The following is a 22,892-nucleotide window of genomic DNA, read 5'->3' as shown; positions in this document are numbered from 1 at the left end:
TCATGACCTCCTATGTCATTGCCTCCGACTTTCCAATTTTTGGTCTTTTAAATTTTTTTTTTTTTAATTTTTCAGTTATTATTATTATTTTTTGTTTAATTCTTTTCTTCGATTGAATCGGCTTGGGGAGTTATCGGCCCTTTTTTTTTTTTTTTTTTCTTCAAAGGATTTTGTTAAGTTTCTCAATCGGATGGCCTGGTGATATTTTTCAGTGACATATGGCTGATGCAACCAAACGGTGTGGGTTGTTGATAGTTGTTTAGGCTATGATTTTGGTCGAATCTCCACTAACTTTGCTAGTTTTGATTTACGAGTTACGGGACCGGTTCGATGACTATAAAAATGTGTAAATTTTTTTTTTTTTTTTATGGAAATAGGTCAGTCATTTCATTAAAATTCAGCAGACAGTACAAAAACGAAACACCCTTATGGGGTCGACAGAAAGAATCATTCCTTAGAACCTCATGGAACCTATTCTAGAAGAATAACATCCCAGTAATCCCGAGTACACCCACCCTTTAGGAAATCCACGCACCATTATTCTAACAAAAACCTAGATACCTCAAAGCAGACGTAAAATTGACAAGACCAGCCCCAGATTTCACCCTGAAATCCGAAGTGACCATGCGGGGCCCACCTCAGAAGAAATTCTACCAAAAATTTGGCGAAACTTCCCCTAAAATGAGCTACCCAAACCTGTACAAAACATTTACACTTAATCAATTCATCCTTATGCTCCTGGAGCCACCCTGCTCCCCAAATCAACATCAGTCTCCAATTCCCAAAACACACATCTCAACTCAAATAGCATAAATCCCATAGGTAATCAGAGCAATTCTAACAGAAAGGTATAAGAGAAAAACCTAATTCAAAGGCAGATGCGGAAGCCATGCTGTTGACTATGCCTCAACCCGTGTACGCCCGACCTCAACCAATTCGCCTGCAAACTGGGCATTTGAAACCGAAGGGCCCAGGGGAAAGTACATAAAATACGTTAGCGTGAGTGGACAAAAATAAACAATTTTTAAACTAAATGGATTTTATATTTTCCCACATTTATTTCCTTAAAAACTCTCGATGCATGCAATGATTTAGAAAACAAATCACGAGAAGCTCCGCTCAAGAAAAACCGACTAGCCCCGCTAGCTAGTCACAAACAACTGAGAGGAAAGATCGAAACTCCGATACTCAACAGGATAAGACCAGCCTCGCTGGTTACACGGAAATCAGACTAGGCCCCGCTAGTCGAGAAATGATAGGATATGGGGAAGAGATATCACCATACGGGAAATGGAGCCTCCCAGGCTCTACCTACCCTCAACTGCCACTCACACATAGATTGTGCGAGGAGGAGAACTAATAACCTCAACTTCCACTCACACATAAATTGTGCGAGGAGGAGACCAAATAACCTCGACTGCCACCCACGTGAGGAGGAGAATAAATCACCTCTACTGCCACTCACCAACACAAAGTAGGTGAGGAGGAGAACAAGCTACCTCAACTGCCACTCACCAACACAAAGTAGGTGAGGAGGAGAACTAATAACATAACCCGCGTATGGTGAGGAAAAATCATCGAAAACTAGTAAATCCATGTAGCTTCCCCACATTTCTCACGAGATAGAAACCATGTATTCAACGACGTGACCCCGCACGCCAAGATTACTCTCAATCTCAAAATGGATAAGTGAGAAATATGAATAAATCGACGGCGTGTCCCACACGCCCAGATATTCTCAAATCCGTAACCAAAACCGGAAATTAGTTTAGGTAAATCCCATTTCCAAAAATCTCTCAAAATCTCCAAGAAGCCAACCAAATCTAAAATCCTTAATTAGGCATTCCCAATGCCAAAATTGAAAGTCAATAAACAATTGAGAATAGCCAACTCCATTGAAACTCATCTTAAAAATCTTCCAGGAGCTTAACTCGGTGATTAGGGATATGCTTAATTCCAGAAATTTACCTCGGAAATAAGGAATTCATCAAATAATATTATAAATCAAAACCAACCTTTGAAACTCATTATTGAAAGCAAATCCATGATATAATTCGGAATCAATTTCTGAAAATTAATTCATTTCCTCAAAAAGTAATATGAATAATCACTAGAGCATTATTTAAGAAAATAAATGCATGCATCGCTATTTAAAACAAAAGTCCACTCACAGTACTATTCCGACGATCACGCATTCGTGTTCCGTCATCGAGCAATAGCTCGGTACGTTGTACTGTACACAATTATATTCCGTGAATAATTCTTCAATAATTTAATACAATTCCTAAAATCAATTCCTCATAATTTCACCTCCCAATTCTCCTCGGATTTAGCCCAAATTATACCACTAATACCAATTCGTTAATTTAAAGGTTCCAATGCAGAACCGTGAGATATCCGATGGTCGGATTCTCGTAATTCGGTAATCGAAACCCTAAACTTCATAAATTCATAATTAATTCCAAGTTTCTCCAAAAATCACCAAACTTCACATACAAGCTCTACACAATTTATAGGATTTAATGGGCTAAAAACCGGAATTAAAACACTGTCCTACACGCCTCCACGCGCCACCAACATTGGCAGCGCGTGGGCCCCACACGCCACCGGCAACCACCTCCGATGGCCACCAAAATTTGGCAGTACCATCTACTCAACAAACCCAACCTCTTTCTCAACTACAACAAGTTCCAATTTTACCTGGAAGAGCTCCAATTTGGCCGGTGAAAAATTTCCAGAAATTCCAAGAACCCTAGAAATTGAAATTGTTAATTCGACCTCTACACTGCAAATTGAAATGAAAGACCTTAGGGGAAATGATCTATGTCAAAAACCGAACCTTCGACGCCAATTTGGTGGCCGGAGACTGCCGGAATTGGAAAATATCGGCGTTGACTCAAAACTGTTAAAGTGACCGTCCTCTTCTTCTCGTTGCTGCACCTTCCACAGTTCATATCAAGCTACGAAACGAACCTAGAAATGAAGAGAAGGAAGAGAGCTTTCCAACGACATCTTATACGTCAAAATCGGTCGCCGGATGGAGGAGTTATGGCCGGAAGAAGGTGAAGAGGTCGGAGAGGAAGAGAGAATCGGGGAGAGGGCTCGGTAAGTTTCTGAAAATGGAAACTTACTACAGTAACTCGGCTATTTATAGAAAATTATCATGAACAGTAACTTTAGTATTTTGGCCATAACTTTCGCATATGAACTCCGATTTTTACGTACCACATATGCACGCGCTCGGTTTAACATCCTCTACAACTTTCATGAAGAACATTTTCTCAAATTTGACCCGAACAAAAAGTCATATTTTAGGGCCACTAAAAGTATCGAAACGACGGTAAAAGTGAAAGTAGTTGTCGTTTACCTTCCAAATGACTAGTAAACGGGTAAGTGAAGATACGGGATGTTACAAAAATGGTTCAACTAAGGCACTGGTTTTTGCGAGCCAAAACAAAATGAAACTAGACTATTTGTAGAATGTGACTCATCACAATCCACCGATCCCTCTAGAGCAGTAGCCTCCAACAAATGAGTAGTCTCACTCTCTCCCATCTACACATTGTCATGCTCAACAACAATTTCAGGCTCGGCTGCCTCAAGATTTGAAACAAAACTCAATGTTTTTCCCTGACGCTTATACTTGTGAATCTTTTTCACTCCTATTCGTCTGTGATTTTAGCCATATTCTTGCTTCGACGACCAATTTTCTTCTTCTTTGGTGAAACCAAAAGCTTGCCATTCTTATGTTTTAGAACCAAAGAAACATTGTCCTCAACCGCAAGCATCGAATCAGGAAAAGCCAAATACTTTTTCCCAAAACGATCCAACTTATTTGCAGCCTTTCATTTCCTCCCTGTTGGCACCACTTACATGGAGGAGAACTTCACCCGAGCATCATCTATAGTCGCAGATGAAGCTGGAACCAAAGCCAAAGACGCTGAACTGACCTTTCCCTGGATTAGTGGAATCTGCACACACGATTTCAAGCAGCCCTTAGCTTGGATCTCAGTCAGAACTTGGTCCAATATAAAGAGATCTCTCATCATCTTGGAACCAAAGGACCCAAGAGAGGTCAACGCTGCATGGCCTCCCTTCCCAGCCATATTGACCCCTGCACCGTCACCAGAAAAATCCCAATTCCTTATCCAGAATGACCAGAGCCTTATTGCTCCGATTAGCCCAGGGCACCATCTTCAACACTCTCCCAGACACCAGTGGATCAGAACTAGCCGCTGCCCCCGTGGTTAATGATAGGCCAGCCATGGCCATCACCGAAGGAATAGCCAGAATCTCATCATTTTCTTTGAGCAATACTTTGTCACAACCTAGGGCATCATGAAGAAACATCCTACATTCGCGACAAAAACCGTTTACCTTCTTATAGATGAAGGTAAGCTCCGGTTTCACCCGCGGAGAAAACTTAAAAACCTTCCAGTTACGGATCCGGCTCCGGACATCAAACGCAATCTTGATTCTTTGTTCTTCTTCTTTCCTCTTCAAAGCGTTCTGATCCACTTAAACCATCTTCCCTAAAGATGCACCCACCAAAGCAAGCGCCGTCTTATTTCTCAGGCCAAAAAGGAGTCCCTTCACAGCCACCCAAGTTTCCATCATATTCAGCAGCACTTCCTCCACCAAACTAAGTCCGTCATACTCTCCCACCACCAGCATGGTGTTACGATATAACCAAGGACCCCCATGTAAAATGCAATTGTGAACTGCTTCACAATCAAACTAGAAAACAAAATGCTCACCGGCATCTTGGATGGTGAGACCCAATCTGAGAAGCCATATGGTAGAGATAATGCCTTTAAACCCCGACAACTTAGCTTTTGGAGCCAACAAATGACCAACCATAAACCAATGGCCATCCTGAAATGCAACAGCCCCTGCAACCGCCAACGTAACCAAGGACGAGTTCGAATTGATCAGCGACACATTAGAATACACACCTTCTGCCATCGAATGGAGAAAGAGATCTAAATGAGAACAATTTTGGAATTTTTTCGACGTAGAGAAACACCAAGAAACCCTAGCAGAGAGGACTAGGTCAAAAGCCCGAAACTTAATATTTGATTGACTATAGATAAAAATGTGTGAAATTAAAAATTGATGATAATTGATAATATCTTACTTTACGATAATTATTGAAATGATAAAAGGCACCATAAATCTTCTAAGCTATCAAGAGTTGTAGTTATACAAGATCAAGAGGCAAGACAAGTCACTGTAACAACAAATATAGCTGTTATACGTCATTGATTACCTCCAACTCTTTTCACATCTGTGTACTTTCTAATTTCTGTTTTTTTTTTTTTTTGGAAAAATTTCAGTTTAGTACCCTGTGGTTTAGCTCCAACATCATGTTAGTCTCTACGGTTTCAATTTGATCAGCAACACCCTTGCACTCTCAATTTCAATCAACCGTGTCCAAATTTTACTGTGCCGTCTAAATTAGCAGTTAACTGGGCTCACTTAAAGGACTAAATTTGTCATTTCACATAATTTTCCTACAATATATATATATATATATAATCGAAGGACCCTATTCCTCCATATCCATCTTCACCCACCTCCTCCATCTACATCTCCATTTCCATCTCCACCCATCTGCTCTCCCTCGATCGTCAGATCAACACTTTGGCTTAGAGGAATGGGGTCATTCGCTTAGATTTTTTTTTTTGGTAGGAAAATTTTGTGAAATGACAAATTTAGCTCTTTAAGTGGACCCAGTTAACGACTAATTTAGACTGCACAGTAAAATTTGGACACAGTTGATTGAAATTGAGAGTGCAGGGGTGTTGATGATTAAATTGAAACCGCAGGGACTAACATAATGTTGGACCCAAACCACAGGGTACTAACCTGAATTTTTTTTTTCTTTTCAGTATAAAGATTAAGGACTATGTGGTAAGAGTGTAAGACAATAACTATAGTGTGGTGAATTATCAATTTTCAAAACGTAGCAGATTTATTGCCTAATATGATTTTTGACATCACTAAAGTGACGAGATTAAATATACCTGTTGCAAACGTTCTTGTAAGGATTGACGTCCCTACAACGAGACGTAGAGTCGCCCCAAGAAGAGATGGGCACGGCGGTGCCTCCAGTGATGGTGGTGTGGCAGCAATTGAAGTTATGGCTTCTGCAAGGAAGCATGGGAAGGACTTGGGTTCAATGGATTCTCAAGAAAAAAGACAAATTTGGCACAATCAAATCCATTGATCATTGATGCTCAAAATTCTTCCCATGACAACATTCTGAATTATGGCTATGTCCAATAGACATTGTTGGGAGATGCTCCAACGTTAGAACCAATTCTTGAGAATAAAGAGATCTCTGCCAATTACAGTAGTGTACATGGGACATGGGATAGAAAAGCCATCATCATTCATGATATATTCGCTTATTATATTGTGTATGATATTATTGACTCCAATGATATCGAACCTCACTCCATTGATGAATACCAACGTAGAGCAGATTGACCCAAATAGGAAGATGTGATCTAGGCTGAACTTGATTCACTAACGAAGAAGAAGGTTTTTGGGCCAATGATGCCAACACCTCCTAATATAAAACCTGTTGGACATAAATAGGTCTTCGTTAAAAAGCGTGATGAGAAAAATGAGATTGTGAGGTACAAAGCCCACCTAGTGGCGCAAGGCTTTTCATACTACCCTGGTGTCGACTACGTGGAGACATATTCTCCCATAATGGACATTATAACATTCTACTACCTTGTCAATTTGGTTGTTTCTGAAAAACTGAACATGCAGCTTATGGATGTGGTCACAACATATCTCTATAGGGATCTATATACAGAAATATATACGAAGGTCCCTAATGGACTTCGATTACTTGAATCATGTAGCTCTCAATCACAAAGCACATTTTCAATTAGATTGAGACACTCAGTTTCCTAGTTAAAACAATCAATGCGGATGTGGTATAATAGTCTAAATGATTACTTGATCGGAAAGGAATATGTCAATAATGAATTATGCCCATGCGTTGTCATTAAGAAGACAAGTTTCGGGTTTGCTATCGTTGCGGTATATGTCGATGACATGAACCCGATTGGAACTCTAGAAGAGTTAAAGGAAAATGCAAAGCACCTAAAGTCTAAATTTGAGATGAAAGGTTTTTGGAAAACACGGTTTTGTCTCGGTTTAGAACTTGAGCACTATGTCAATGGAATATTGATTCACCAATCAGCTTACACTCAAAAGATTCTTAGGCGTTTTATTGAAGATAAAAATGAAGCATGTTAGCACTCCTATGGTCATCTGAAGTCTTTGTCATAAAACAGATCCATTTCGTCCCAAGAATAATGACGAAGATGTGCTAGAGGCCGAAGTGCCCTATTTTAAGTGCAATAACTGCATTATTGATTTTAGGACAATACACAAGACCAGATATCTCATTCGCAATAAACTTGTTAGTTGGATACAGCTCTCGCCAACGCAACACCATTGGATTGGTGTTAAAGAATATCTTTCGATATCTAAAGGGAACAATAGATGTGGGCTTATTCTATTCCTACAGAGAGAAAACGAACTTTGATATGATGTAATAAGACTCCACATATCAAGGTGTCACCACCAGTTGGTGTGTCACTACCTCTTTCTATCATAACTCAACTGAAGTTTTGATGGGTTTTGCTGATGTCAGGTATCTCTCTGATCCACACAAAGATGGTTCCCAAACCGGTTATGTGTGTTATCATGAGAAAAATTGCGATATCTTGAAGGCCTACTAAATTAGCCCTTGTTCCTACTTCTTATAGTCATGCAAAAATTATTGGTCTTGACGAGACCTCTCGTAAATGTCTATGGCTTAGATCCATAATTATGCATATTTCAAGTACATGTGGTTTGAAGTATACCACAGATGAACTTACCTGCATTTATGAGGATAATGCCGCTTGCATTGAACAAATGAAGTAAGGTTTTATCAAGGATGACAACTCCAAGCATATAATGCCTAAGTTCTTCTACAATCAGCAACAAAAATCTCTCCTCAATATCAAAGTGAACCAAGTTTGATCTGAGGACAATGTGGCAAATTTGTTTACTAAATCATTGCCTCAATCCACATTCGAGAAATATTTGAGAAGAATTATCCGAAGTCCCCTAACTGTAGCGATTAGGAGGAGATATTGGCTTCAGGGGGAGGTTTGATGCCTACATGATATGTCTCAAAATGTTAAGGGAGTGTTGTGCCATTTTCCCCTTCTACCGGGGTTATTTTTTTCTCATCATATTTTTGTTACTCAACAAGGTTTCTAATGAGGAAACGTGAGGAACACCATCCACGCTACATGACATCTTGTTTGGACCACACAAGGAGGAGTGTTGCAGGAAATCTAGCATTTATATGCCTAGTCCAAACATGGTTATTTACTCTAGATGTAGTAGGAAAGTATATTGTATTGATATTTCATTTATGTATAGGATTCTCTGCTAAGCAAGACAATTGTACATGTAATCCTCTATATATAGAGGCTCTATTATCAATGAAATACATCTCAACTTGCTCCCCAATTCTCTATTCTCTAAAACGTAACACTATTATGAATTTCATTCCATTTCTCACTTTTCTGTTGGTACTAGGAGATGTCTACTAGTTGGACACATGTCTGGAGTTGGTAGATCATTATGGGATATATAAGCCAATCGTTGTACTCCTTATCATCTATGTATGAAAATCCAGTAATTTTTCTTCTTTCTTTTTTGGAATTTATCTTTACATTAATCTTCTCAGTTAGGGTTACTACTCTAACAAGTGGTATCAAGAACCTTTCGATCATGATTAAACTTAAGGGGGCGGGGAAGCTGGTGCTCAACATTGACGAGCCTCACATTTCCGGAGAGCTCTCTCACTTGGAATTTGTGGTCCATGTACACCATGATGAGACTAGTGCTCGGTTGGACGAAATGCAAGCTTCTTTACAAGATTTGATGGCTGCATCTTTGGCAAACTTCAAATCCTTGCTAATGGACGAGTTTAAGCAACAACTCTCAAATTTGATCACCAAAGAGAGCTCTAGCAATCCCCAACCACATATCAACCTCCAAGGGAGTACTACAATCCCTCAACAAGATGGCACCGTCCGATTTGGGTCAATACCATCACCGGTGATCCAATATCAGCTGTAAAGCTCCATAGAGGCATCTTCAACTCTGGCCAGATCTAAGGGTAACCATTCTCAAACTATTGGTGCTCAAAATATTGCTAGTGCTGAGGCTATGTTAAAACCACTAGTGCACTTATGACTACCACTGTTGATGCATCTATGGGTTTAAATCATAGTCGGGCTAATTATGTATGCATGTAACTAAGGATAGGGCTATGTTGAACAAATATGTGGGATCTAAACCTCTAGGTCTTAGTGGTTCAATGATTCAAATGGGGAATCATAGTGATGGTGCACAATTCCAATATCCCAATGTGAGTTCCCAATTTTCTGTGTTAAACCATGATAGCGTTATCAACAGCTCTATAGCGCCAACCAATTCTTGAATAGTCAAGACCCCTTTGTCATGACTTACTCTGGGCAATATACATATCCATCATGGACTGTTTATCCTAGCAATTCAATTACCATGCATTTTTTACACAAACTAAAAACACAACTTCTAACACCCATCACTATGCCAAAAAAGCTATCAGACGACAGATAAATTAAATGTGTTGTCTGAATACACAGAGAAACCATACTTGTTTCATTTTGCAGATATGGTCATATTCAGATAACAGTTATATGTCATCTGAAAATATTGAAATTTTTCATATTGAACCCTAGCTGAGATTTTAGAATTCCCTCCAACTACATCAAGCCTTTCCCTCTTAAAGGTCCTGAACCCTAACTGAGAAGTCAATGGAGATGATATTCAGACAACATTGCTAAGAAATTGTGTTGTCTGAATTAGGTGATTTAAATTTTTTATTTTTTAAGTATTCTTTGGCTTAAATATGAAAATCTTCGTGTTTTCCCCCACACTCTTTAGGTTTGTCTAAAACCCAAGTCTCAACTGCAAAAGCCTGAACCTCCACTGCGAATACTCGACCATCTCTCAAAATCTTAACCCAAAACTCGGTCATCTCTCAAATCTAAACCTAGATCGAACTCATCTCAGTCTTTTCAACCAAACGTAAACCTTCTTAGTATCTTTTTCATCTATGAACCTTGAGAATCCTTGATGTTTCATTCACGTGCGGTTTAATGGAGCTATTCAACAACCACTTAACATATTAGAGCAAGCTTTAATATGCTGTTTTCTATTGGGTTATTGGTAAGTATTTTGCTTTAGTACTAGTATTTAGTTTAGGGTTTTTATTGGATTCAATCTTCAATTTTAGGTTTTTTCTAGAAATTGACTTGGGTTTTGCTTGTTTTCCTTGTAAATTCGAGTTAGGTGTCAGGTCTTTCTCCAAGTTGTTTTCCTTGAAAATAATAGGGCCTCGCATCGTCTCTGCTTTCAAAGAGAGGCATCCTCAGCGTCTCCGAGTTCGTCACCGCCAGTGATAACCTCGTCTCCAAATGTCTTACCTGGTATTGGTATTTCAAACCCTTTCAATTTTGATTTATCTTTTATTCCCAATTCAATATTTTCTATCTCTGTTTGGGTTTTTTTATCTGTTAATTAACCATAATTGTTGTTACATATTTGAGGAAAGAATCGAGCTTTAGACCTTGTGCTATGATTCCAGTATCAGTATTTAATCTTTGAGTTAAAGGAAGAGCAATTTTGCTAGAGGGTTTGTAATGTGGATTCAGTGATGATTGATAATATATATGATGCTTATTAATGACAGAAATTTGGTGTTTTGAGGTATTGCATGTTTCACTACTAGAAAAACCCCCCATCACACACGGACGAGAATCCGTATGAAATCATAGTATTTCATACGGAAATCCGTGTGAAAACGCTAATACACACGGTACAACGACGGATTAAAAATCCATACATATTGCTGGCGTTGCTAATGCTATTTGCACACGGATTTATCTAATCCGTGTGGATGCATGTAGAAGGCACCACTTAAATCACAACTATTGCTCCTACGTCCAATCACAGAAAAATCTGTGTGAACCACCTAATTTGTTAATATATTTATTAAATTTTAATAAATTATTCACATATTTACATATTTATTTTTTGGTCTATCAAATTATTCTCCATTTTTTTTTTTATGTCCGACGACCTCCAGCACAGATTCACTCCTGTGATTATTTTTTTGTTCTTCATGGTGATTCTGCAGATCTTGAAAGCTTGTTCTTCATGGTCATTCTCCATATCTTGAAGGAATAATCTTGAGATCCAACCTGTGTTATGTAGAGATTGAGTCTTTGTTTGCATCTAATGAATCCTGCAAGATAATCCCAGTAAGATTAGCAAATCGATCCAAGAACGCGTTCAACAACCACAAAGGGGCATTTACTTGTAGATCTAAGACCACAAAACTCAACCACAACCCAAAAACACTATCTTCAACAAAAGTCAAACAAATCAACACCACCTAAAACCCAATCAACCAATTTAGAGAGAAACACGTACCAGATGCAAAGGGGATTTGATGCCTGACCAGAGCCGAAGTGATAACCCAAATCTCTCAATCTCCTAAAAAAAAAACTGTTTCTTCGTTTGCCCAGAGATCCACTTAAGATCAATGCAAATTGATGTATTCAACATCCACAGAGATGCCCTTACTTGCATATCTAAGATCCATGCAAATAATACAAAGTGAAATCAGTTGCATCTGAAAATCAAATTGACCAAAACATTTGGAAGTTTCAGAAAATGGGAGACTCAGGCTTTTCCGGGCTCCGAACCCAACGCAACTGCCTAGCTCTTGGGGTTTGCGGGTCGGGTGGAGATTCGGTTGGGGTATCGGTGCAGAAGAGTCGGAGGAGGGTGAGGGATTGGGTGTTTGAGGGCCATTGGGAGGGTTTAGAGAGAGAAATCATGGTGAATGAGGTCTGGGGTTTTTGGTGAGGATAAACGAGAAGGCATCAAAAGTCTAAACTGGAATTAATGAAGTTAAATGGGAATTCGGGGAAAGTTATTGATAAGGATTCACAGTTTCACATGGATTTTTGTGTGAAAAGTGAACACAATTTTTTATTTTTTATTTTTATTTTTATTTTACACATGAAGCCTGCAATAAATAGTGTGTCAAATATAAATAAACATTCATAGAAATTGTGTAATTAATTTGCTTTTTGTTTTATTTTGAAGTATGATTCATACGGGAGAGTTTTTATTGGGACCTATTAATTTACTCACTAGACCTTCCTTATTTTTTAATTATTAAATGATATATGTATTCTTATATAAAAAGACTGTTACAGACAATAAATTAATAAGGAAAATTATATTTTTTCCCTTTTGCGAAAATTAACAATAATAGAAACACATCTATAGTATTTTTATTATTCATTTCCATTTTTGTTCTCATTCCATACTTCTCATTTTCTTTGTTTATAAAAGCTTTCGAAGAAAAAAAAAATTTCAAGAGAACATGCATTCAAAATTACTTGGTAAATTATAGAAAAATAAAACTATGATGCATGTACTATTCAAGGGAGAAAAAAATAGACAAAGGTTTTTCTCATCAATGTAACAAGATCATGAAACAATGGATAGAGAGCCCTCATGTAAACTAACCAAATAAGTCTGTGAAGCAGCATATAAGACAAAACTAAATTAAAAAATAGAAAGAACAAATCTAATTTTGCAACCTATCTAAAACTCCGGCAACCATAAACCATAAAAACTAAGCTTTGGAAATCCATAATTAAGCATGAAATATTAGGCTTAAAAAAATATCTAATAATTTTTTGTTAATTAGTGACACTATCTTTTTTCAATAATTATCTCAGTTTTTTTTCTTTTTTTTTTGACAATGTCAAGTTTCTTGTTTGGTCAATAAATAATTATAGGAGCATTATAATTCATCCTTAATGCTTGAAAACATTTCCTTTTATGAGTAATGTTAAGTTAGGTATTTGAAAGAGGTTTACTTAGTAAAGTTTACTTTTTAAAAAGCAAATAGAAGGTGTAAAGAGATGAGAAGTCAAATGATCAAATATGGAGGTCCCAATAGAAAAAGTCTTCATACGGACATTTGTGTGAAATATAGAATTTTTTTTAATATATTACATTCTTACCCTTAGTAAGACATGAAATGGTTTGTTTCAAATGTTTAAATTTTTTTTTAAAATATTTAAATAAATTTTGAAATTCTTCAGTATGGAGTTCCGATGTCCACTCTGAATCTCCGAGTCCAAAATATATAGCATTAGATGCATCTAGCGAGACAAAGTAATTTATAGCTATGTCGTGATCCAACTGTCTAGGGAGAAGGTAGTTAGTAGTATACAAAGAATTTATGGAAAGAAATTAACGAATTGGGATATTGGAATTTCCAAAGAGTTATAAAAAAGACTTCACACGGATATCTGTGTGAAACAACATATTTTAAGAATTAATGTGTTGTGTATAAACATGTTTATTAATTTTAAATAGTTAAATTGTTTTTATTTTATTTTGAAATAAGATTCACACGGATTTTTTTCTGTATCAAATCTAATTCATACTGAAGTCTGTGTGAATGTCTGACACAAATAAAATAATTTTTAAAACATAAATAAATTTTAACAGGGATGTCTGTGTGTAACTATAATTCACACGGATTTCTGTGTGAATTTCACATGGAAATCTGTGTGAATTTTCGCGGTCCCACTTCTAGTTTTCATTTCACACGGAAAACTGTGTGAACATAGTTTTTACACACAAAAATCTGTGTGTTTGCAGTGTTTTACACACATATGCTTCTCCGTGTGAATATTTGTGTGAACCAAATCTGTGTGTGATGGGGGGTTTTTCTAGTAGTGTTTGTTTACCAATCAATTATGATTATGTTAGGGAATCAAGAAAGCCAAACAAGAGGAAGCCATATCTACCGTCTGAAAACCAGTATTTGATTATTAGAAATGGTATACTCAATTAATTTCCCCTTGTGTCACTGCATTTTCGTCTTATGCTTGCTAGTTCCTTGTGCCTTTACTTATGCTGGCAATTCTCTCTACTTCTTCAATCCCTTGTTTACACAGCGCTGCATCTGTGGAAGAGGAGTACGAAGTTGGAGGTGTGGAAGTTCTTATTGATAATGAAGATAATGATGGCTGGTTGGGAACATAAGGGAAGCCAAAGAGTAAGCATCTTCTTTATTTTTTTAAGTATATGACAATATTTTTGCGGAACCTTAAAACTCAGACTGTTTTTCATCTTTATAAGATAAAAAGTAGTGAGGAGGAAAACTTTCCTTCCATTGAAAATTTAAAAATCAGCAAGGTGAAGTCGGCCCCCTCGCAAGTTGGGGGTGAAGACGAAGATGATATCCCTGAAATGGCTGATTATGAAGAAGATGACAACACCTGTAAGTATTCAATTGTCATGCATAAGTTGTGAATAGATCTAATATTAGTAGTTTGTGATTAATACTTACCTAATTGCATACAGAATCAAATTATGGTCCCTTATGTCTCTTTAAAACTTACATGGGTGGATGCTTTTGGTTAAGCTCAAGAATTGCTTTTGGCACCTTCTATAAGTAGACAAAGAAACCCTCTAAAGCTAGCATACACCAAATATTGGTCATTTTCACAGCTCAATGATCTTACTTGATTATATATATAAAAGCTGCACCACTACCACCTATTTTTCCAGAACTTAGTCCAAAAAGCTCAATCTACTCTATAATTCTATCTATTGCAGATGGAATACAAAAGAAAAAGAAGGGCTGGTGTTCTTTCATTCTCCATGTATATGTGCCGCTGAGACCCAATTGGAAATCTTGACACAACTTTCGTGTTAATGTCACAACCAAGCAGCCTAATTTTCTCTCTCTTTGTCATCTTCATGACTCTTTGCAAATGCTTTCCTACAAATCTTTATATGTCATTGACTGGAAGGTGAGCTATTAATAAGATATAAGAGTAGTAAGAGACAATTCTCTATGACATACAAAGCAGAGTTCTCCATATGGAACGTAGTCTCAGATTAAACAGTTCATAGCATTTCCATCTTTTCATTTGCACAAGTATATTTGTACTTCTATTGAGAGGATTGTACATTAGTTCCAGCAGAGAAGTGGCCTGATTGAAAATTGCTGTGAAATATTTTCGTACAGACAACTATTAGAAATTATTTCCAACTTGTAAGCTTGTTGTATTGCTTTTGGTAGCTGGTTTGTTGTTTACTAGAAAGTAAAGATTTTGGATTTCTTTTCTGGCAACAAGTTACGAGTCAAGACATTTAAATTTTCTTTGGTCATTTTGCGTAACTGTTAGAATTCTCATTAGCATAGAACAAGATAAACAACATACAATGCTTATCCTCTTGTCTCTCTTCTTATTTTCTATGTTTTGCACAAGTTTCAAAGCTCTCAAACATGAGTAAATGTAGAAAAACTATCATGCGGATCCTTTGATAAAGATTATATTACATAATGAAGTAAGCAACAACTGATTCTTTAAAGCAATAGCTAATAGGTGATAGCTTTTCTGATCTCAGGACATTTAAAGCAACAACTGATAGCTTTTCTGATCTCAGCAACAATGTCACCAATTACCACTTGATTCGCGACGCATCTGATCTCAGGTTCTTTGTATTTGAATTCTTGTTCCATTGAAATGGCTATATATAGTGTTATGTTACTTTAGAATTTTGCAATCTAATGCTTTAATGTGCTGAGGTACTAAAGATCATGTATGAGTTATTTATATTTTTGTACAGACAACAACATCCTTGTCTTAGCTGAGGTACTAAAGATGTATGAGTTATTTATACTTTTGGCCTTCAATTTCAATAAATTTTTTGCAATATTGTAAATTGTAGGAATGTGGTTCATGTTATAATTAAACGTACACATCATTTTAGTGTAGTTACAGGGATTGGAGTATACTAGATTTGATTGTACTCAGATACATGGTTAATTTGTTATTTCTTTTGCCATCTATGGAATCTATTTAAAGTGTGTGGTGCTTATGGAACTGGATGTTCTACTAATTTTATGGGCGTCTCCATTTTTGGTGGTTTCATCATCTCAAAATGGTACTTTGTATCTTTGCCATCTATGGAATCTATTTAAAGTGTGTGGTGCTTATGGAACTGGATGTTCTACTAATTTTATGGGCGTCTCCATTTTTGGTGGTTTCATCATCTCAAAATGGTACTTTGTATCGTGCAACTCTTCTTAAAGGCTGTTGAGTGCAATTTTATGTTTCTCTTTTTAAAGGTTTTTGTTTTCTTTTGTGGTGAAATGGCACCTCATGATTTGCATCTAAAGATATGCTCATTGTTTTCAGGGTCACTCATGCTGACCAGTCAACTTCGATGCAAATGTTGTTGGATTTGACCAAGACAAGGATGTTGCGGTTTTACATGTTGATGCATCCAAAGACATACTAAGGCCTATACCATTTGGTGTCTCTGCAGACTTGCTAGTTGGTCAGAAAGTGTCTGCTATTGACAATCTTGTAAGTTTGATATTGCTTCATCCTTGCATTATTGCTATTACTTCTTATTACATTGGACATATCTTATGTAATCAAATCTGTAATTTACTAAGATCCTATATTCATTTAAATCACTTAATGTGATGATGTAGGTTTTAGAACTGTATATCACAAAGTTGTCCACGAATTAATCATATTTTGTGATTTATTAAGATCCTCTAATCTTGAGAGCATACACAATGATTTTGTTATATGTACTGGTATATTTTCAAGAATACTGCTTATACAAGACTATATTATATCACATATGTGAACCTTTATTGTACTCTCTTCTCATGAAGTTGAAACTTTACAGAACATTAGAGCTCATATGTTTCCAGTTTTCTTTTAGCCCAACATCTTTTTGTTCTTTGCTCTGTATCCTTCACAGTTTTTTATAACAGTATTCTCCGAGTCTGATACACCAAATTTCTACTTGTCTGAAATTTTTTGTTGTTGTGAGTTGTTAGGTGGGTGGACTAATGGAATCTAGAATAGTAATTCTTATTACTGTTGCTTCAAACCTTGCTATAGTAGGGTGGTCATGACTTTTGCTGTTTTGTTTATCTGATCTGAAACATATACATAGAGCATAGAGTATAAGACTGCTAAATTAAGCTGTGTCCTCTTCTCATAAAGAGTATATGACTGGCATTCCCATATATTGCTGCATTAGAGAAGGAAAGTGATCATGTGCTTATATACACGTATACACCCTTCTATGTTTCATATGTCAATATCAATTCCTTACAAGCCATGAAGTTGACTATGTTTATTTTCAGGTTAAAGGTACCTGAAAGAAGCCCCATTCCTTACAAGCCAAATGAAGTTTTGCCATTAATCATCATGGAACAATGGATTCAAGACATTGGTTTTAGAAGGATGAGAAGGCTCAGAAGTTAGCTCTAAGACATGGACTTGAGGATGCAAGCTTCCATTAGGAATAAGTAGGCTAGTGTTTGGTTGCAACTACATTATTGTACTTTGATTTATGTATGGGATGTATATATGTATAGCTGCAGTAACAGATTAATCAAATATTGGTATTTTTATGAATGGATTCCATATTTGATGAATGCATTGGGTTGTTTCCATATTTACATAATTGTGGTGCAACGAGAATACAAATATGTCATCTGAATTAGAAAGCAATGACAAAATGAAATCTAAATATGTTGTTGGACATATCTAAGAACAACAGAAACAAGAAAAAAATATGTTGTTACTTGTGCACTCAAACAACAGAAAATTGTCATCTGAAATAAAGTGCAACGACAAAATGAAATCCAAATATGTTGTTAGACATATTTAAGAACAACATATACAAGAAAAAATATGTTGTTACTTGTGTACTAAAACAACAGATAAATGTTATTGTAGGCTACTAAAGACGATAGATAAATGTAATCTGAACTGAATGATAATGACAGTTAACTGTTATTGGAATTTGAGTAAAACAATACTAAACTGTTATTATAAGTCCATTCAGACCATAGAAATGACCATTTTTTTGTCGTTGGAATAAGCATTAGATCATAGAAGTTACAAGGAATTGTTATTTGTTTTCAGATCACACCACATTTATCTATCGTCTGAATTCACTAATACATAGCTAACTCATGTCTTGATTTCATCAGACAATAAAAGACCTAAAAAATTTCTGTTGTCTGAAAAATAAGACGACAGAGGAAATCTGTCATCTGATACCCCCAAGAGACGGCACCGTACTAGACAACATAAATTTTTTTGATCAGACGACAGATCTCCTCTGTCGTCTGATTGCTTTTCTGGCATAGTGCATATTGCACCTACCTATGCAACCACTACCACAACTAAAATACCCTCATCATTTTATCCTTCACAAACAGTTTCAATGTAGCTAGTTACTCATATATTCACACCACCATATCAAACCATCTATTAACCACATTATATGCAGCCTGACCCTTTTCCATTTCCTCATGCGGATCCCAATTTACCTATAATGAAGCAAATGAGGCTCGAGTTTAGTGTGTTTAGTGGAGGAGACCCTATTGATTGGCTCAACAAAGCTGACCAATACTTTGAAGTTTATCAAATTCCAGAAGACAAGAAACTGTCTATAGCCACCATGCATCTATCAGATAAAGCTTTTGACGTATGGTACATTTTTAGGCATGAATTTCTAAACTCTTGGAAAGGTTTGGCTGACTTGTTGATGAGGGAATTTAGTGGCTACAACAGGTCTGAGTATCAAGCTGCACTAGCTAGAATGAACCAAACAGGCAATGTGGAGAGTTACAAGGAACAATTCACAAAACTCTTAAGGAGGGTTCCAAGGTTCCCACCTGAAGTCTTAATTTCTTATTTCATTGAAGGTTTGAAAAGGTGATAAGCGTAGATGTGCAAGCACAGAAACTAAGAACCCTGTATGAAGCTTGTGAGTTGGCTAGGGTATATGAAACTAGGAATGAGGGGCATATGACCCATTTCAAAGGCTCTAATGCTTAGAGGCCAATAGTGGGACATTCTTCATATAACCATAGCAAGTTCATTCACTTTAACATCAACTCAAGAGCTGCTAGATCTTATTTTTCTTCTAGGCCTATATCTGCAGCTTCAGGTAGTTCTAGTGGAAGTAACAATGTGAGAATCAAGATGCCTGATGCTGAATTTGAGGTTAGAAGAGCTAGAAATCAGTGCTACTGGTGTGAGCTAGGCACCTTATAAACCAGGACATAATTGTAGAAAAAATGGCCAATTGATGAGTATGGAGATTGTACCAAGTGAAAGAGAGATAGGTGAAGATGAAGAAAGCAAGCAGTTGATAGAGGTTCCACCAATTACTAACATTGATGAACCTCTGATCAAGTTGCAAGTGATGGAAGGAGGAACATCTTCTACCATGCAATTGAAGTATATTTTTAATAGTGTTTTGATTAATTCTGGAGCCATACATAATTGCATTCACCCTCAGTTGCTCAAAAGGACAAAAACTCAAGTGCATAATCTATCTCCTCTAAATGTAGTTATGGCCAGTGGGGCAAAAATGAAGACTAAAGGTGAGGCCAAGATTGAGTTACAGTTACAACAGTTCACATTTTCATATGATTTCTACATTTTACCAATTACTAGGTGTGAAGTGGTGTTAGGAGCTAGTTGGCTCAAATCATTAGGGGATATTTTATGGAATTTTGAAACAATGAAAATGAAGTTTGAGGTGAGTGGTAGTGAGTTTGTGCTGCAGGGTGAGACTACTTCTAAGGCTACTTTAATCAACTGCAAGGCCATGACAAGATTGCTGAAGAAAGAAAAAGAAGAAATGAAGGTACAAGTCTAGCCTACATTGCTAAACTAGAATGTAGAAGTTCAAGATCCCAAGATTCAAGCTTGTTCAGAAATATGCAGACTTATTTGCAGCACCAACTTTCCTACCTCCAGCTAGATAACAAGACCACAGAATTAAACTGCTCCCTAATACATACACCACTAGTAAGTGTAAGGCCTTGTAGGTATCCTGACTTCCAAAAGGCTGAAATTGAAAAGATAGTGCAGGAGCTGCTTGCCAATGGGGTAATCAAACCAAGCAAGAGTCCATTTTCTTCTCCTGTGCTTTTGGTTAAGAAGAAAAATGGTACTTGGAGCATGTGCATTGATTATAGGTCCCTGAATGCTGCCACAATGAAAGATAAGTATCCCATCCCTGTTGTTGATGAGCTGTTGGATGAGGTACATGGTACTACCATCTTTACTAAATTGAATTTAAGATCTGGTTATCACTAGATTAGGATGAATGCCGCATGTTAACAAAACTGCCTTCAGGACTCACAATGGTCAATTATGAGTTCCTAGTTATGCCATTTGGGCTCACTACAAGAAATGTGGGCTAATACAAAGAAGTGATCTGCAAGGACTTGACAATTCGTTGCATTTGGTTATGTTATACAAAGAATTATACAAATCTTTGCCTTTGGTTGGAAGGATATGCAAGGAATAGATAAAGTCTTTGGATTTGAGTAAGCAAAATATGAAAAAGTGTAAATTCGTTGTATAAACTTTTCATTTCCTTGCATTATATAGGCGGGATCTTTGCCACTCAGACTATTTGCTTTTTCTTTTTTCTTTTGTTTTCCCTTTTCTTTCTTTCTCTATCTTTTACTTCCTCATCTCTCCTCCAAGTCGCTCTCACTCTCAGAAACCAGATCGAAAAACACACCAAACACCAACAATCAAATCTGAATCGGACCTTCGCCATCCATCTTCTCCCATCCTTCTCTCTCGGCCTCTCACATCCTGCTTCATTTCCTTTGAAATCCAATTTAGGCCCAAAATCCCTAATACCCAAATCAAAAACCCTAACACCTCAGCCCCAGTTACCTCCTCCAATCTCACATGCTCTCTCGACTTCTTGCTTAGCAATCAGTTTCTTATCGCCCTCGATTTCTACTTAGCAATCGAATCTTGTCGCTCGTTTGGTATTTTTTTGCGTTTTGGTTTACGTTTGCAGTCTATTGTCGGTAAATTGGAGTTAATTTTGGTTAATACTTTGGTTTTGGTTGTGATTCTGTCAAGAAATTGAATGGGTAGCAGGCTCAGATCAAATTTGTAGGTTGTAGAGGTCTTTGCCATTGAAGCTCCCTCTCCTCCATCTCTATCACCTTCCCATTTTAGGTTTCATTCATCTCATGCCTAATTCCCAATCTATACCCAAATCCCTGATTCCCAAATCACAAACCCTAACACCTCAGCCCCAAATACTTCCTTCAATCTCACATGCTCTCTCTTGATTCTTTAATCCTTTGTCTTCTCTGTTATTCGATAAGGAATGGGTTACTTCTATGAGGGCTTAGTTAATTATCGGCTCATGACAGATTACCAGACATCGGAAGAAATATCGGTCTCCAAATCACCGAGCTGCGCATGACTAGCCATTTCCTTCTGGTTACTTTGCTTTGCTGTTTTGGAAAGGTATTATTGGACCTTTTCTGCTTATCATCGATTTCTTGCAGCTAGTTTGGTATTTTCTGCATTTTAATTGGTTTACCTTTACAGTTTATTTTTGGTAAATTGGAGTTAATTTTTTGGTCTTTAATTGTGATTCTGTTAAGAAATTCAATGGGTAGTAAGCTCAGAGAAAATTTTTGTAGGTTGCAGAGGTCTTTGCTTTGGCTATATTTGCAGGTATGCCCATTTGTTGCATTTGTGTTTGGGTCTTAGAGGTACATTTGTTTCTTCAGTTTCTTCTTTGCTGGTTTTGTAATTTTCTAATTCCAAACAAGATTTGAGCTTGTTGCCTATTAGGTAGAAAATTATAATATGGAATTGATGTTATGATATCACGATAGTGTAGCAATAGATGTTTGTTAGTACACTTTAATAAGTTAATGAAGCTCACAAATGGTAATGCTTTCTTATTTGGTCTGGTGCAGGGCCTAGCATACTCGTAAATATTGATGAACAGAAGAGAAATTGCCTCCAAGAGTATGAAGTTGTGGACTGTTTTCTTGCATTAAATCCTCTGAAAGAACAAAATCAAGTTATCTATCAAATTTTCCATGGTACGTAGCAAGAATACTTTTCTTTCACTTAAAGCTATAATTGGTTGTATCTTCTTTCACTTTAATGATCACACACGTTAACTGTTCTCAAGGACACATTAGATAAACATACACACCATATATTAGTATATTTACTGATTAGTCCAAACTGGCTTTGAGCTTGTTACCTTCATCTTGAGCTTTGAATATCTTCTCTTCCTGCTTGTCATTTTCAACGCCTTTGCATGATGGACAATTTAACTAACCCCAGGTGATGCTATTGTGTACTTGTTCTTGCACTAAGAAAGTCAATGGAGTTATCAAGCTAGTGAAGCTCTCTACATAGATATGTACCCTAGCTAGATACCTTTTTTTCTTTTTTTTTTCTTTTAACTGTTACTGATTCGTGATCTCCTCTGCTTTTTCTCTCCATCAGATCTAATCTTAGAGCTTTTGTTCTTTATATTCATGTCTATTCCTACTATTTTTATCCCTTTCTACTCACTGAAAGGATATATGTACATTTGGGATGTGAGTTAGCCATAGTTCGGAGACAAATTTGTGTTTCACTGCAATAAGCTACAACTTTGTGAGTGAAGCATCTGCATTAAGCAACTTGGACGCAGGTCCCTTTATTTGTTGCTATTATTTTCAGGTATTCTCTTTTTCTTTACCAAGTTTCTAGGTCTTCAATATTTTGTTGTACAACCACAATTCTCTCATTCAGAAATGTTATCATAGCTGAATCCAAGTTTAACATAAGTGTATTATGTGACTTGTGAAAAATGTATGTTTTCTGGCCGAG

At 36.8% G+C, this 22,892-nt stretch overlaps 2 long non-coding RNA genes across 2 annotated transcripts; one reads left to right on the top strand and one right to left on the bottom strand.

Moving 5' to 3' along the window:
* Positions 1-11,204: 11,204 nt before the first annotated feature.
* On the bottom strand, positions 11,205-12,118 carry LOC112196477. The gene is made up of 2 exons (XR_002935220.2): positions 11,569-12,118; positions 11,205-11,380 (listed from the first exon to the last, which is right to left on the bottom strand). It is a non-coding gene; the product is annotated as an uncharacterized LOC112196477 (long non-coding RNA).
* A 4,202-nt stretch (positions 12,119-16,320) lies between these two features.
* LOC112196476 lies at positions 16,321-17,638 on the top strand. Its single transcript, XR_002935218.2, has 2 exons — positions 16,321-16,553; positions 17,354-17,638. It is a non-coding gene; the product is annotated as an uncharacterized LOC112196476 (long non-coding RNA).
* Positions 17,639-22,892: the final 5,254 nt, after the last annotated feature.

Source organism: Rosa chinensis, chromosome 4 (genome assembly GCF_002994745.2).
Source record: "Rosa chinensis cultivar Old Blush chromosome 4, RchiOBHm-V2, whole genome shotgun sequence".
Classification (NCBI taxonomy): Eukaryota; Viridiplantae; Streptophyta; class Magnoliopsida; order Rosales; family Rosaceae; genus Rosa; species Rosa chinensis.
This window is presented reverse-complemented; position numbering and strand designations above follow the sequence as displayed.